Consider the following 17,411-nt stretch of genomic DNA (forward strand, 5'->3'; position numbering starts at 1 on the left):
ATATCAATTTGTACTGTGGATTTCCTCCTTCCCAATGAATGACCATGCATCTAATCTGCAGCTTTTCTGAAACAAAAGAATGCATTATTTGGTGCGTTTTTTTTCCTTCTGCAGATTAGAAGCAGACATGCTGCAGATATTCTGCCGCAGCTAATCAGTCATGTGTGAACCCAGCCTAACAGAGCTAAGCTGCCACACCAGACACAACCCATGGGCAGGTGTAGGGCTGGTTTTGGAATAAAGCTGCCATGTTTTTCTGTACAACCCCTTTAATATTATGCATCAACAGCTTTTTTTTATAAGTAGAACTGATATGTTATGCTAATGTATAAAAGGTTATTACTAGCCCACAAAGGGATGGCATAACACTAGGAAATGGCATCCCTCTGTGATCAGGGAAGGGGGGGGGGTCTGACCTCTTGCACCCCAAAGATCCTGAGAATTAAGAGGCTGCAGCACTACCATAGCACTGCATTCCCATCCGCGTTTTCCCTGATGCTCCTGGCTACTGTTGGGGGCTGCAATTCTCTCCACAGTGGGTGCCAGGAGCACTAATGTACAGGGAAAACTATGAATGGGCACTTTGCTAATTCAGTGCTGCAGCCTCTTTATTCTCAGGGACGCTGGGGGTAATAGTGGTCCACAAAGTGATACCAGTAATATGCCATCACTTCATGAGATGGAAACAACCCTTTAATAAATGTCAGTGCCCTTTAAATGTCATACATGCAAAAAACTGCCAAATGCACACTCAAAAGGGCACAATATTGTCATGCATGAGCACATAAGAAGCCTACTGGTCCATTCCAGTATACTCCTACATACTGTTTTTAGCATACAGGCATATACATACAGGGTGACTAGTACATATTCCAGCAGAAAACCTGGATTATTTCATATTTCACCCCTATATCAAAGGAAATACCTGTGCCAACCACCAGCACTCTTTGGTTCTTCTAAACTTACTACACACACATATAAAGCAGCTCTGCGCGGCCACAGTGTGATTAACCATTTGTCTGCTTCTCATTAGCGTTACAGTGACAGCATTAAAAGTGAAATCCTATGATTAAAGTAAAAAATTACCGTAATATTAGACATCGTATAGTATTCCTAACAAAGCTAGAACCAGCCCTGTACCTCATGATGGAGATATCCCCATTCATTGCTCTGCTAGATTTATATGAAGCTGGCAGCTCAGGGGAGTGCCCTTTGAGCTGCAGCTCAGGGGAGTGCCCTTTGAGCTGCAGCTCAGGGGAGTGCCCTTTGAGCTGCAGCTCAGGGGAGTGCCCTTTGAGCTGCAGCTCAGGGGAGTGCCCTTTGAGCTGCAGCTCAGGGGAGTGCCCTTTGAGCTGCAGCTCAGGAGTGTGTCCTTTGAGCTGCAGCTCAGGGGTGTGTCCTTTGAGCTGCAGCTCAGGGGAGTGTCCTCTGAAGGAGAGGGCAGAATCCAAGGTCACTCCAAGGCAGCGGACTTGGTTGACCAGGGAGAGTGTGCAGCCATTGATCATGATAGACAGGTCTGTTTGAGCAAGATGGGGGATCCTGGACAACCCGTTTACTGCATGTCCTGGGCGTCGGGCGATACGATTTCCACACCCCTGATTGTCTGTGATGGGAATACCCCTTTAATATGTTTATATTGTTATTTATTAAACTGTGATGCTGTGTATGGGGTTGCCCAGCCTTCTTCATTAATTAGTCCATATCTGTGCTGATTGTGTGCACACTATGGCAGGCTGGCTCACCCCATATATATGCAGGGTATGTGTATGTATATTTGGTCTATGATTAAAAGGGTTTTCCAGACGTTAATACGGATGACCTATTGTCAGGATAGATCATCAATATCTGTTCTACAGGGTGCAAAACCCAACACCCCAATCGATAAGCTGTTTAAAGAGGAGGCGGCGCTCCATGCCAGCACTACTTATTCTTCTTTACACTACACTTTGTCTCAGAAGTGCAGTTTAAAGTAGGGGTGCACCGAAATGAAAATTCTGGTCCGAAACCGAAAATTCAGGATGCCCTTGACCGAAAACCGAAACTGCCTTTTTGCCCAAATACTTTTTTTTAATGATATTTATAACAGTGCCATCCACAGACCCCCACCCACCCCATAACAGTGCCATCCACAGACCCCCACCCACCCCATAACAGTGCCATCCACAGACCCCCCCACCCCATAACAGTGCCATCCACAGACCCCCCCACCTCATAACAGTGCCATCCACAGACCCCCCCACCTCATAACAGTGCCATCCACAGACCCCCCACCCAGATAAGATAACAGCCCTGTGAGTAGGATGTGGCTATATTGAATGTTCTACTGCAGAGGGGGCCTCATGAATAGAATCCTTATTAATTGTACACATTTTATAACTACTGGAGCTGGGGGCCGGAGCACAGTGAACGCACCGGCCCCCAGCTCCTCCTCCCAGTCCCTCCCCGCTATTTTCTGCCGATATGTACCAATATCGGCCGAAATGGATTAGGCCCATTTTCGGCTGCCGGAATTTCGGTGCACCCCTAGTTTAAAGGGTTTATGTCACCCCAATTTCCGACAAACGGTCTTAAAGGGGATAATATTGATGACCTATCTTCAGGATAGGTCATCAATATCTGATCTATGGGGGTTCGATACCCAGCACCCCTGCAGATTAGCTGTTTGAAAAGGAGGCAGCTGTCACGCTTCGGTGTGGGAGGGAAACACCACACCGAGCACAGGAGGGAAGGGGAAACAGGAAATCAGGCCTTAGAACTAGGGAAGGAAAATGGACACCTCCTAGTGGAAACCCTAACCAAAATTCTGACTGATTATGAACAGACCCCAAAGGTAGGCGAGTTCATAAGCAGGAATACCTAAAGTCCTATCTAGTGCTATAGGGCCCTGGTACTAATGGCAGGGACAAGACTACCTGTTACTCCAAAAGGAAGTACGGATAGGAGTCTCCTTCAGGCCTAATACAAACAATAGGGAAATGCGATACACAGAACCCAAACAAAATACAAAAGGGAAAGGAAAGACTTCAAAGGAGCAATGGAAGCACCAGGAACTTAGCCGAGATTCAACCACAATCTATCCAAAAGGTCCAAATAGAAGCTATAAACCGCACAGCATTGTGGGAGAAGCAACTATAAGTAGAGATGGTTAAATGTCCCTAATAGCCACACCTAGGGAAAGAAGGTATGGCAAGCATGAGAAACAAACAACACAGACGTCACTTGATCCAAACGGAAAACATGTCAGGTTAAACCACGTGTTGCCAGTCTCAACTATCTCCTGCCACCTGTTGTGGGAACGTCAGATGACACCAGGGGTGTCTGATTTCTTTTTATGCAATTTATAATAATAAAGAATTGATTTTTATTTACAACCCATTTTTTGTTCCCCCCCCATTATGTATTTTGCTGTATAGGATAAATAATTTTATATTTTAATAGTATGGGCATTTTCAGACACAATGATGCCTATGATTTATTTTTTTAATTTTGGGTAAAGGGGGATGACTTGAACCTCCATATATTTTTCTATATATATTTTACATTTTTTATGTCTTCAAAAACGTCACCTGACTTTAAAAAGCAATCATGAGATTGTTTTTTCTGTTTATCAATCGGATTTAAACCATTGCCAAATAGGAAAATTTGTATATTCCACCTGCTGGCCTCCAGCATGCTCCGGCCTATCACTGCAAGGTAACATCTTCCCCAGTCTCAGCAAGGGGAAGCTGTTACAAATGCAGGAGCATGCAGCTCCAGCATTTTCACCATTCAGATGCCATGGCATCTGAGGTATTAAATGTCTGCGATCGTCATTTTCGCCGATTGCAGCAATTAGCCTCGGGTCTGTTCTGTGAAAAACAGCAGAAACCCAGTGGGTATAGCACCCCCTGCGCTGGGGAGCATGCACCATACTTAGAGTGCCGACTTCTGCCATACATGTATGGTGGATATTGTGAGGCAGTTAAACTCTGGCAGCCCCCTTACAAGCGACAGGCATGTGAACACTACCGCTAATCAGTGACATGATGTAGCACTGGCATCATGGCTACTACTGTTGAGTGGCGATGCCACAAGTATAGTACATGATCACTGAGTCACTGCAGCAGTCATGGCGGCTGCTTGTAACCAAAGACCAGGGGGGCTGCCAGAGCTTCTGCGCTGGAACAGCAAGGAATTGAAAAAGGTGAGTATTGGTTGTGTCGTTTCAGATAATGCTACATTCACGTATGCGGTTCTGCCACAGTTCATCGGATCCTTCTTAGCCGGCAGTGCATCCCATTGACTATAACGGGATCTGGCGGGGATCCAGGCGCTTTCGGCTTAACAAGAGTTCGGGCGTACGTGACTTTTTGTTGAGCCAAAAGACGGCATTTTGCCAGAAAGCGTCCAGATCCCACTGTAGTCAATGGGGATTCGGCTGTGCACGGCATTATCCTGCTAGGCTGGATACAGTGAACTCCTATGCGGAAACAGCCTGCTGAAATTTGTAAATGCGTATGTGAACAGACCCTAAACCCCTTTAACAAATTACAGACGTGCACTGTATGACCTCTAATGCTTCTGGGGAGCTGGTCTACCGAGCGGCAGCATTTCTTACACTGCATTGTGTTTCCTAGATTTCAATAGCGGAAGATCCATGCTGAACACAGAATGTTTTAAATATGTCAGTCACGTACATGATGACATAGGAATGTCAGGACCCTAATATAAATAGCTGTAGGAGACCATAATATTAGCCCAGCCTGACTTGGTCATCTAAACTATCTACAGCTGAACCAGGATGACGCTGCCATCATTTATGACCAGAAGGCTTCATACCAATGCACGTAACATCAGAGGCAACCGCTGAACGACTCTCCAAGGATGACCGGAGAATAGCGACGACAGAGCGTGCCGCTGGTAATCTGATTAGATGTCACACAAGACCATACAGGTGTGTATTCCCTACTTCCGGTACATAGTGGCGCTGGGAGGCACCATATAAAAAGCGTCTCACCGCACAGGACCTCCCTCAGTGAGAGTGCTGCGTTCTGCAGTTGTCCAAGTCTATGTGGCCACCTACATCCTGTGTGCTTTATCCTATGTTAGTACATCAAGAGCGAGATCCCTATAGGTCTCAATGAGACTGTTAGCTTCAAGTCTTTTCTATAAATCGTGCTTTTAAATTTTTACTGTTAGTTGTCCTTTTATTATGCACTTATTGTTGTTATTTGTATTCCAAGTATATCTAATTTCGCTCCGATTCTGTGTGGTCCTATTGGAGATATGCGAGATTCGGGCCTAGAGAAGAAAAACTCTCTTTGGAGCAATGGACATCTATCAACACCCCAATACCTACACACTATGCACTTTATCTTGTCACTTTATTATTCTCACGGTATTTATTATCACTTTTTTATGTAGTTTTCACTTCTACAATAAGTATTGGATTTATAGTTCACTTTTTTGTGTTTAGTTATTTGAGATTTTCATTGCACATATATATGAAATGTGTTTGGTGTATTGATGATATGAATTTATCTATATATGGTATCAGAATAGGGAGGGGGATGGGAAACCTTAATTTATATTTAATATTTTTGATAGTTTCCCATTCCTGCACTTTAATTATTTAATCATTAATTTTTAATATTTAATTTCTTATTATTCAACTAATTATGTATAATTACTCTATGATTATGCTATACTGTTCTACATCACTGCACTTAGTATATGTGCATAGTGTTAGTTCTTCACCTATGGTATAGATTACCTTTATCTATGCATCATGTGGTATGAGTGGGGTATTAACCTGCTTGCCAGTATTCAATTATTGTATTGTGCATTTACTCTACCATTATTGTTTATAGTTTTACAAATATGGGGTCTTCAAAGTGGCCTCGATCTGACATGCATTGGAATGGTAGATATACTGTATTCGAGATGTGTTATGTTACCTTTTCAAGTATTATATTGTCCATCTACCGCTGCCCTGGTATGCTGTATCTCTCAGAACACATTTATGATAAACGCCCTATATTTACCCTACTCTCCATTCCTTGTCTCCGCCTGGCAACTGCGCATCGCACCGGTGCGCTGTGGAGTGATATCGTGGGGGCGCTCCTATACCTGGTCCCCTGGGAGCCAGCTGACGCGCGCCTTCGTGTCATGTGGCCGGACGGGAGGGGTGTGTGGCTGCGCGCTGTCAACGCGGCTCCCTCCTCCCTGCCTGGCCATGTGACACGATGGGCGGGCCACGTCTGGTCTCCGGGAGCGGGTGGCGCGTCTCTATGATGTCACTCTCTGCATCAATGGGCGTATGCGCAAAATCAACTGTCGGCTGTGGATCACACTATTTAAAGATGGACATCTGAATGTTATCTCTACCTCCTGACGAAGCCTTTCTCGGCGAAACGTGCGTCGAGGTGCAGCTCTGGTCATACACTCTGGGTTCCAACATACCATGGGTAACTTATGTTCTGTTTCATGCATGGTTAGTTTGTTTTTTTAGTGTTACTGCTTGCACATCGCATTCTTGCTTCGCCCTAACCCTGTGATGCAGTTTGGTTGTCTGTATTCCCATGATGGCTATTCATGTTACCAGTGGTGGGCAAGTCTGCTATGTGTGACCGAGTTGACCGTATTGATCCTCTACATGTACGCAACACACATATGTTTATATGCTACTTTGGGCGAACTTACAGCTCTCCCATCTTTATGCGGTTTTATACCCAGTGTTTATGACTCCTTTTCCCTGTTAGTCGGGTATATGTGAGGGTGGTTGCTCACGGTCCCACTCTCCTTTACCTTGTGCCTTCGTGTTATATTAATTATATTGTGTCTTAATAAACTACATAGATATTTTATATGTGTGTTCTTTCATTTCCTGTGGGGTTATTGTTTTTTTTCGTTGGTTGGCTCAGTACATAAAGGTAGTTACCGGTAGTGACATGGTAGGAAGGAAAACCACTACCGCATTGTGGAAAATGTGTGACCAGTATATAGTCATCTTTGACTATCATTTTAGTTTTAGGTCTAAACCTCTGTGCTGTTGTGCATTTCATAGTCTTTATAGGAGTAAGAGCTGTTTCTGGTTGCAGAGCTCCAAAATCTACCGCTTCCTTTATACAGTTAAAAGGGCTTTCTAGGATTTTTTATACTGATGATTTATCGTCAGGATAGGTCATCAGTATCTGAACGGTGGGGGTCCAACACCCGGGACCCCCGATGGTCAGCTGTTTGAGAAGGCAACGGTGCTTTTCTGAGCGCTGTGGCCTTCTCCGTGCTTACCAAGCACAGCGTCCGTCGTACATTGTACAGTGGCTATGCTTGGTATCGGACTCAGCCTCGTTCATTTCAATGGGGCTGAGCTTCACCTAGGCCGCGTGACACGTGAACGTGTCATCACCTGGCTTAGGAAAAGCGTAGAGAGGGCCACTGCATTTCTCAAACAGCTGATCGGCAGAGGTTCCATGTGTTGGACCCCCACCAAATCAGATACTGATGGCCTATCCCATATATCATCAGTATAAAAATCGAAGAAAACCCCTTCAAGGTGGTATTCTCATCTCATACATTTATAGTATACACGATACACCATACATGTCTGATAGTGTCAGGTGTCATCTCCGGGACCAACACCTATCTCCAGGACGGGGGTCCACAGCCACCGTGAATGGACAGGTGGCCAAACATGCACACTTTTCTTTATTGATTTCTATGAGAATTTTTACATATCTTCATGACTGTATTGTTAAGGGTCCATTCACATATCCGTATATGTTTTGCGGATCCACAACACACGGACACCGGCAATGTGCGTTCCGCACAATCGCCGGAACTCTCATAGAAAATGGATTTTCTTGTCCGCAATTGCGGACAAGAATAGGACATGTTCTATTTTTTTGCGGAACGGAAGTGCATTTCGGCCCCACTGAAAATGAATGGGTCCTCACCTGTTCCGCAAAATTGCGGAACGGATGCAGACCCATTTTGCAGACGAGTGAATGGACCCTTATAGATACATTCATAAATAAGACTATTAAAATTATGTACTTTTTGTAGTATATCATTTTTCCTTAATATATTTGCTTTAGGTAGGTATAAAAAAAAAGACACTATAAAACAACAAAAATAGCCTTGCTAACATGGAAGCAGACCTGCATAGACATCTGATGCAAAACTGCTCTGTTTTCTGAAAGATCAAAATGGACACCAAAGTACCCCAGTGATGGTACAAGTGACAGGGGACACTGTCAATAGTGTCAGAACTTTAGTGTGAACAGAGCCTTCAATGCTCAAAACTATTTGTAAGATTAGTGGCAGATTTTTAATGAGTAAAGAATATAGAGAATAACAATGTGGCGGTAATAGTCTGACATTAATAGCTGTTGCCTTGGAGCTTTCTGCCTTGTTACACATAACAGAAGGATTAAGGGGGAAATGACAAAAACAGATAACTTCTAATATCATAGCCTGTGCAGTAGATCAACTCCCACTCGCTAAATAAGTCACAATCCAGACTGTTGGTAAGTATGGGCAGAGGAGTGTGACGCTATTGAAGGTCTTACCCAAGTCCATTAGGGAGTACAGAGGTGGAGGGGGCGGGGTGCACGCCATACAGGTCACTGTAATGCTGGAGAGAAAGCAGGGCCTTTGTAACTGATGGTCAGGTACAGATTTATACTTGATATGTAAAAACTAAAACTGTTATAATGATAACTAAAACCAAATAAATCACACAGAGAGGAAAGCACGCAGCATGATGGTAACTAAAAAGGGTGACCGAAAAACAACATATACTGCCAGAAATCCAGTCTCAGTGTAATGGTATATGGTAAGAGGGAACAGCCCTAATAAACACATAGGCTGTGTGTATATAGTGCACAACGTATAGGGACTTATGAACCCCAGGAGAACCTGTCCCACCCTACTAGTCCCTCTGAGCTCAGTCCTCAGCACAAAAGCAGTCACGATAAGGCCTCTTTCAGACGGGCGTTGCATGAAAATGTGCAGGTGCGTTGTGAGAACACGCGCAATTTTTCCGCGCAAGAGCAGGACATTGTAATGCATTATGCACGCGCGTGAGAAAAATCGTGCATGTTTGGTACCCAAACCCGAACTTCTTCACAGAAGTTCGGGCTTGGGATCGGTGTTCTGTAGATTGTATTATTTTCCCTTATAACATGGTAATAAGGAAAAATAATAGCATTATGAATACAGAATGCATAGTAAAATAGCGCTGGAGGGGTTAAAAAAATAATAATAATTTAACTCACCTTAATCCACTTGCTCGCGTAGCCGGCATCTCTTCTGTGCTGTGTTCAGCAACAGGACCTGTGGTGACGTCACTCCAGTCATCACATGATCCATCACCATGGTAAAAGATCATGTGATGGATCATGTGATGACCAGAGTGATCGTCTCATAGCAACCGTGCGTGAAAATCGCACCGCATCCGCACTTGCTTGCGGATGCTTGCGATTTTCACGCAACCCCATTCATTTCTATGGGGCCTGCGTTACGTGAAAAACGCACAAAATAGAGCGCATAAGTGATGCGTGAAAATCACTGCTTATGTGAACAGCCCCATAGAAATAAATGGGTCGGGGTTCAGTGCGGGTGCAATGCGTTCAACTCACGCATCGCATCCGCGAGGAATACTCGCCCGTCGGAAAGGGGCCTAAGAGTGGCTCTGCAATGGGGCCTACACCCTACCAGATCCTAAAATACAGAGGGAAGAAACATGAACATAGGTTAGGAGTAATAATCAGATAACAGCAACTGGAAAAATATGTCCCATATGCTAGACCTGAGCAAAAAAATATGCACCTTTGGGGTCATTTATCAAACTGGTGTAAAGTAGAACGGGCTTAGTTGCCTATAGCAACCAATCAGTTTCCACCTTTCATTTTCTAAAGGAGCTGTCAAAAATGAAAGGTGGAATCTGACTGGTTGCTATGGCAAACTAAGGCAGTTCTAATATACACCACTTGTCCTTACGTATTTCCTGGTAACAGCAGATTATCAGACGACATACCAATCCCACTGTAGCTGTAAACAAGCTGCGAGGGAGCTACTCGCGGTTACCGGCTGCTCCGGCATGGTGTTTGGCCGTAGGTTGTCCCATGGTACTCTTTCATCCACAAATCCCCCAAATGACTTGTTTACGCAGCCTTTTTGATGCAGATTTTGGCGCACTTCCAACACCAAAATTTGCATTCAAAAATACCTCTAATACCCTTCCAATTATTTTTAATACGGAAATGTGCTGTTAGTGAACACGGTGCTATTTTAGTTTACACGTGCGGGACTGAAGAAACCACACCAGGTAGCCACACTCGTGATGGCATCTGAGAGGCTATGTACTACAAACCCCATTATACCGTGGAGGTGCCTCTCCTTCATTCGCTCCACCGCGGCTGGTACGTCTTAGCCGATTACAGCTCTTGCAGGCAGGGTCCTCTCCGCTCTGTATCAGTGTGTTAAAGGGGTTATCCGAGGCTGGAAAGGCTTCCCCTATACGCCCGGCCCCCTAACACTCAATCTACTTACCTGGCTCCACGTGCCGCTCCTGGTCCCTGCACTGCCGCAGCTGCTTCTCCCCGTGATGAAAACATCTGGTGTTGGGGGGAGCAGCCAATGGCAGGCGGTGACGATCCTCCCCAGCATCGCGGGTGACGCTAGGGAGGCTCATCCCCATCACCACCTGCCACTGGCTACTCCTTCCCTGATACCAGATGTTTTCATCTGCGCAGCGGGAGAAGCAGCTGCGGCCGTGCAGGGACCAGGAGCTGCGCGGGGAGCCAGGTAAGTAGAATCAGTGTGAGGGGCCCGGGCGTATGGGGGGGCCTTCCAGCCTTGGATAACCCCCTTAATAGTTTCTTGTATTGTTGTATTTTGTATATTACGTATGTGTAATGTACAGCGCCATGGAATAATAATAATGACATCCAATGCACTGCTGTCAGCAAGGTAGATCAAGCCACGTAGTCTGTCTGCACGTGTGTGTCCTTCTGTAACAGCACTGCTGGATGGACGTGCACAGAACGGGCAGTTAGGAACACCAGGGGGCGCCAACATCAGTAGAATCCACCAATATCATGAAGACTGGAAGAAAACCAGGTTTTCTGTAGGCAACTGACCGTCCCACATCAGCTGCAGGATTAGGTATGTTGGATTCCAGCATGCCCAGTCCTGGCTGATAAGTCTGGCGGGGGCTCATTGCCATGAAGTCAGGAAAGACACTGGAACAAGCTCATGAGGACGGTACCATCACTCCGGTCACTAACAGGGCACATTGGGGTGCGTTTAAAATGATACCTGCCTTGTGAAAATGAGTGCCAGCATTCCTGAGAAAAAGACTTTATGTAAATGAGGTCTTCAGTGCACAAGAGGTGGGGCCTAGCCCCTCTGTGCCATTCAGCCCTGCAGTGCTGGCCCCGCCCCTGGTGCACTGAGACACTCATTTGCATAAAGAATAAAAGGCTTTTTTCCTCTGGAATGCTGCCTCCAATCTTCAGAAGACAGGTATCATTTTACTCAGCAGGTTCAACCCTACCAGACGGCATGCCAGGTTTATTATGTTTGATCCTGCTGACAGGAGGTCTTCAAGGTTGTGGTTGATACGTTATTTAGCCCTCCATTGGGCTGTCTCATCTGGTGACAACACGCCTGCACTAGTACAGAACCCCAGTGACTGACTGTCTGCTGTCTCTACCATCATGTCCTCTCTCTATCTGAATCTTTCAAAAACGACTTATGTCCTCTCCATCTACTAACCTACCTGATATCTCCATCTCAGTGCGCGGCACTACCATCACGCCTAGGCAGCACGCCCGCTGTCTCAGTGTTATGTTTAACACCCCTATATTCACTCGCTTGCCCGCTCATGCCACCTACACCTCAAAAACATCTCTGGAATGAGTTGTGCTGCAGACACTGGTGAAGTTATTTCTAAATAAGTAGCAGTAATAGAAAACAGTGGGGGAGATTGACTAAGCAAGTGTGCCAGTGGAGTACATGGAGTATGGGGGACATTTATCAACACTGCTGGAAAGGAAAACTGTGTTAGTTGCCCATAGCAACCAGTCAGATTGCACCTTTCATTTTTCACAGCTCCCTTAGAAAATGTAAGGTGGAATCTGATTGGTTGCTATGGGCAACTAAGCCAGTTCTACTTTACACCAGTTTTATGTTTGAGATATTTTTTTTCACCTCACTGGACAGAGAGACTGCTGAAGCCAGGGCTGCAGTGGTCACATGCCCATGCTCATCACTGGAGGCCTGGATACAGAGACCAGCGGGATGGATGGACCTTACAGAGTGGCTGGACCCGCAGTGGTGATCATACTTATCTGGTCTTATCTTTACAGCACAGTCTCTCCCAGCATCTACATCCTTTTGATGGGGGATCACGTGACCACTGCAGCCAGTCACTGGCTACTGCAGTGACCTGTCACCTATGCAGCACGTCAATAGGTCATGTGCCACACGGGTGACAGGTAACCGCTGCCGACAGTGATTGGCTACAGCAGTCACGGGCCGCCTTCTCCCCGTAAACAGGATGCTGATGCCAAAAGAGACGAGAGCTGCAGAGCTGGCGGTAGGACCAGGTAAGTATCATCGCCACCAGGGCTGTGGAATTGGAGTCGGAGGCAATTTTGGGTAGCTGGAGTCGGGAGTCGGAGTCGGCAAAAAATTAACCGACTCCGACTAGATTTAAATTGGAATAAAATAAAAAAAGTTTAAGTTTAAATGTCACAAAAAGTCATAATTAATTACCGTATTTTTCGCCCGATAAGACGCACCTAGGTTTTTGAGGAGGAAAAAAGGAAAAAAAATGTTTTAACCAAAAAGGTGTGCTTTTGGTGGTCTGTGGATGGCACTGTAATGGGGGCATCTGTGGATGCCACTGTTATGGGGGCATCTGTGGATGACACATATATAGCATCTTATCTTATGTGTCATCCACAGATCCCCCCCATAACAGTGACCCTGTGCAGTGAATGGGGGCCGGCATCTGTTTCTGTAATGGCTGCGGGGCCCGATGCCTGTTTCATTGATAAAGTGGGCGGAGCAGGCTTGTGACGTCGTAGTGAGCTACGCTACGAGCGCCCACCCGGCCTCCTGACTGCCAAGAAGTTAGTAGTAAGTAGTACAGCTCTAGATTTAAGATGATTGGAATACTTTAACAATACCCACAAGTTAGATATGATTACCGTATACTACAGTGAGCGGGGCCCAGTGTAGTAGAATACAGTGATTGCACCGGGCCCCGTTGCCATTACAGAAACAGACGCCGGCCCCCAGCCCCTCCTCCCTCTCAGCCTATTCACCGGACGGTCACAGCATTCGCCCCCATAAGACGCACTGCTATTTTTCCCCCACTTTTGCGAAAAAATTCGGTATTTCTCTACTGTAAGAAAAAAGGCCAATGCATGCAGTGCGTCACGTTACCGCAAAACGAACACGTTAAGTGACCGTGAAGAAGCATGCTTTTCATAGGCTTCACTATATGGCACGCAACGCACTTTCCATTGTGTTGTGTTCCGCTGCTACAGGTTAACCTAGCCTCTCACTGATAACTGATTAAGTAAATATGTGTTTTGCAGGACTAGAGACACTTGTATAAGTGAAGGGAATGGAGGGTCAATAGTACAAGACTGAAGCTGTAAACCATTTGAAAAACTGCTGTCATTCAGCTGAGGCTATAAAACCTTGTAAACGCAGATTGTTAGCTTAAACTTTAAACATGACTATGGGATTCTACTAGGGAAATCAGGTTTTACAATAAATGCCCCTTCCCGGATCCCCCCACTGCCCTGTCTTCAGCAGAAGATCAGCACAAAAAGGAGAAGGCAGCAGCTTCCTAGCCAGTAGTTCTCTGGTAATGACATTCGCATATTAAATACAGAGGAGTCGGAAGTACCAAAAACTGAGGAGTTGGAGTCTGAGCATTTATCTACCGACTCCACAGCCCTGATCGCCACCACAGGGCCGGCCATTATCCAAGAGGTTGGCTAACCCCTTTAAGGTATGTCCACACAGGGTTTTCTTGGCTTGGATGATTGGTTGCACTGGTCACATGCCATATACCAGCACGTCACCACTGCAGTCTGCAAACAAGCAGAGGCAGGAGGACCGGCCGGGCAAGACAGAATATGGCGATTGAGAACAGGGCGAGTAGAACATATTTTTTTATTCTAGCCAATTGGGGGGCTTGTCAGAGATTTTTTATTCTCTCAGACAACTGCTTTAAATGCAGGACAAACAGACCCCGAGGTGCAACTTTAGGGTCAATGGCGCTTTTTGGAAATTTCTACATGCCCTGGGTCAAGTCAGTTTTTGAATAAAAAACAAACAAACAAACAAAAAAAAAAAACCTGCATCCTAAGGGCTCGTTTACACTGCGGTTTCCGGATGCAGAATCCGGGCAAATCTGCTTGTGGCTTTAGCCCCATTCAATTATGCTAATCCGGGCCATACAGGGCAGACTCACTGAAAACACGTTTCTGTGAGAAATCTGCATAAAAACATTGGGGGAGATTTACCAGAACTGGTGTAAAGGAGAACTGGCTACTTTCACACTGGCGTTTTGGTTTCCGTTTGTGAGATCCGTTCTAACAAAACTGCGCCAAACGGATCCATCCTGCATTGACTTTCAATGGAGTTCATGACAGATCCGTCTTGGCTATGTTACAGATAATACAGACGGATCCGTTCTAATCGGATGCAGGCGGTTGTATTATCTAAACGGAGCCGTCCTGCATTGACTTTCAATGGGATTCATGACAGATCCGTCTTGGCTGTGTTACAGATAATACAGACGGATCCGTTCTAATCGGATGCAGACGGTTGTGTTATCTGAACGGATCCATCCTGCATTGACTTTCAATGGAGTTCATGACAGATCCGTCTTGGCTAACAGATAATACAGACGGATCCGTACTAATCGGATGCAGACAAGGGCCGTCTTTAACAAGGGGCAAAAGGGGGAGCTGCCCCGGGCTGCCTCTTGAGCCCTGCTGGCCACTGCCCCGAGTATCAGGCTATCACCTACACAGGGGGGTGCTGCCATGCCATGCCTGCCTGCCGGCACTCCAGGCAGCGTACTGTGAGAGCTGTGATTTTCTAGGACCTTAGATGACATCATCACCATGTGACCAGTAACCTAGCAATATTACTGGTCACATGGCTATGAGGTCATCACAGGTCCTGTCTACCAGGAGTGTTGCTGCAGGAGAAGTTTCCAATATTTGTGGAGCTTTTTTTTGAGAAGATTACATCAGGAAAAGGTGACATGGGCTGTAATGCTAATATACTGTAAGCTACTGTATAGTGGGGTACTATACTGCTCTACTGTATACTATGGGGGTGCTGTATACTGTATATTGTGGGATGCTTTATACTGTGGGGGGCTGTATATTTTGGGGTGCTGTATACTGTGGAGTACTATATACTGTGAGGTGCGGTATTCTGTATAGTTTGGGGTGCTGTATACCGTGAGGTGCTATACTGTTGTACTGTATAGTGTGGGGTGCTGTATAGTGTATAGTTTGGGGTAGGGGTGGGCGATATAGGCGATATGCGATATGAATTTGGGCCACGATATGGATTTTCGCCATATCGCCTATATCGCCGGACCGCGATATGATCATTTTCTCCTGAGCCGGCACAGCAGAGGGAGGAGGAGGGAGGAGGAGGGAGTCCCTCCCTCCCCACTGTGCGCGGCTGCCGCTGAACACCAATGAGGACAGAGTAGGAGGAGGAGGGGAGGGACTGTGGCCACTGCGCTACCAATGACTGTGCCGGCCATATCCCACAGGGTCCCCCTCCTCCCCCCCATCATTGGTGGCAGTTTGCAGTTCCGATCGGAGCCCCAGCAGTGTAATGCTGGGGCTCCGATCGGTTACCATGGCAGCCAGGAGTCACGCTGCTGAAGCCCTGGCTGCCATGGTATGTTAGTGAGCAGAGAGCAGCGCATTATACTCACGTGCGCTGTGGCCGCCGGTCGCTCCTTCTCATAGGTCTGTGCGGCGGATAGCTAATGCTTACAGCATTAGCAATGCGCCGCACAGACCTATGAGAAGAAGGAGCGACCGGCGGCCACAGCGCACGTGAGTATAATGCGCTGCTCTCTGCTCACTAACATACCATGGCAGCCAGGGCTTCAGCAGCGTGACTCCTGGCTGCCATGGTAACCGATCGGAGCCCCAGCATTACACTGCTGGGGCTCCGATCGGAACTGCAAACTGCCACCAATGATGGGGGGAGGAGGGGGACCCTGTGGCCACTGCCACCAATGATTAATACTGGGGAGGGAGGGAGGGGGGGGGGGGTTTGCGTTACCAGAAGGGGCAGATCAGAGGCTGGGGGAGAAGATCAGAGGCTGGGGAAGGGGGGCAGATCAGAGGTTGGGGAGAAGATCAGAGGCTGGGGAAGGGGGGCAGATCAGAGGCTGGGGAGAAGATCAGAGGCTAGGGAAGGGGGGGCAGATCAGAGGCTGGGGAAGGGGGGGCAGATCAGAGGCTGGGGAAGGGGGGGCAGATCAGAGGCTGGGGGGCAGATCAGGGGGGGCAGATCAGAGGCTGGGGAGAAGATCAGAGGCTGGGGAAGGGGGGCAGATCAGAGGCTGCGGGGGGGCAGATCAGAGGCTGCGGGGGGGCAGATCAGAGGCTGCGGGGGGGGGCAGATCAGAGGCTGCGGGGGGGGGGGCAGATCAGAGGCTGCGGGGGGGGGGCAGATCAGAGGCTGCGGGGGGGGGCAGATCAGAGGCTGCGGGGGGGGGCAGATCAGAGGCTGCGGGGGGGGGCAGATCAGAGGCTGCGGGGGGGGCAGATCAGAGGCTGCGGGGGGGGCAGATCAGAGGCTGCGGGGGGGCAGATCAGAGGCTGCGGGGGGCAGATCAGAGGCTGGGGGGGGCAGATCAGAGGCTGGGGGGGGCAGATCAGAGGCTGGCGCCATGGTCAGCTCCCTGCTGTTGTGTGCACTATGCACAGGGCAGCAGGGAGAGTGTAAAGTCCTATTCACCCTAATAGAGCTCTATTAGGGTGAATATGACAAGGGTTCTAGCCCTTAAGGAGGCAAATAGTTAATAAATAAAATTTAAACACCCCCCCCCCCAATATAGAAAACAATATATCGCAATATATATCGCATATCGCACATGCTTAAAATTATATCGCAATATAGATTTTAGGCCATATCGCCCACCCCTAGTTTGGGGTGCTGCATACTGTGAGGTGCGGTATTCTGTATAGTTTGGGGGGCTGTATACTGTGGGTGCTGTATATTGTGGAGTGCTATACTGCTATACTGTATAGTGTGGGGGGCTGTATAGTGTATAGTTTGGAGTGCTGTATACTGTGAGGTGCTGTATATTGTGAGGTTCTATACTGCTCTACTGTATACTGTGATGTGTTGTATAC

The 17,411-nt window shown here is 47.1% G+C and overlaps 1 protein-coding gene across 3 annotated transcripts in view; it reads right to left on the reverse strand.

Annotated features, from left to right (window-relative positions):
- The window catches only part of ZNF277 (zinc finger protein 277), an 81,314-nt gene that overhangs the window by 54,758 nt on the left and 9,145 nt on the right, over positions 1-17,411 (reverse strand). The window lies entirely within an intron of this gene.

The sequence above is a fragment of the Bufo gargarizans genome, chromosome 2 (genome assembly GCF_014858855.1).
Source record: "Bufo gargarizans isolate SCDJY-AF-19 chromosome 2, ASM1485885v1, whole genome shotgun sequence".
Lineage (NCBI taxonomy): Eukaryota > Metazoa > Chordata > Amphibia > Anura > Bufonidae > Bufo > Bufo gargarizans.